This window comes from Ovis aries, chromosome 14, assembly GCF_016772045.2.
Source record: "Ovis aries strain OAR_USU_Benz2616 breed Rambouillet chromosome 14, ARS-UI_Ramb_v3.0, whole genome shotgun sequence".
Lineage (NCBI taxonomy): Eukaryota > Metazoa > Chordata > Mammalia > Artiodactyla > Bovidae > Ovis > Ovis aries.
Genome location: NC_056067.1, coordinates 47,483,974 through 47,484,557, shown reverse-complemented (window position 1 = coordinate 47,484,557; position 584 = coordinate 47,483,974).

The following is a 584-nucleotide window of genomic DNA, read 5'->3' as shown; positions in this document are numbered from 1 at the left end:
CACTGAGGCAGGTGGAGGCCCCAGTCTACCTGCCTGACCCCATGGGTTGCCCAGATGCTGCCCCCATGTTTAGGACTATGTGTTTAGGAGAAGGGTGAGGAGAAAGGGGACTTTGAGAGCTTTGAGAGGAAGGGAGTACCCTCAAGCAGGCAGCAGAATTGGGACTAAGCCTGGAGGCAGAGTTCAGCCTGGTGGTGCCCTGTCCCCATTTCTATGCAGGGAGGGAGGTCTGGGGATGACTGCAGACATGCAGCAAAGATGAAGATCATGGATGCCAAAATGAGTCATTAAAAAAAAAAATCAGCACGGTATGACCAGAATTTTTAAAAAGTGAAATGGAGTAAGAAAATAGCAGAGCTAAAAAGAAAAAAAGAAAACATCAGAGCTTACCACAGGTGTAAGGCCAAGTGTTGTTTGGCGAAACTTTATGAGCACTCAATTGTAATGTACGGTGTATTTCCTTCAAAAAGATCTGAAAGATGTTGTTTTGTTACAGTCTGTTCCTCGATGGGGACATCTCATGTCCTGTGGATACTTTGGTAGTGTCTATATTAACAGTCCCATAAAAAAAAGCACATGCTGAA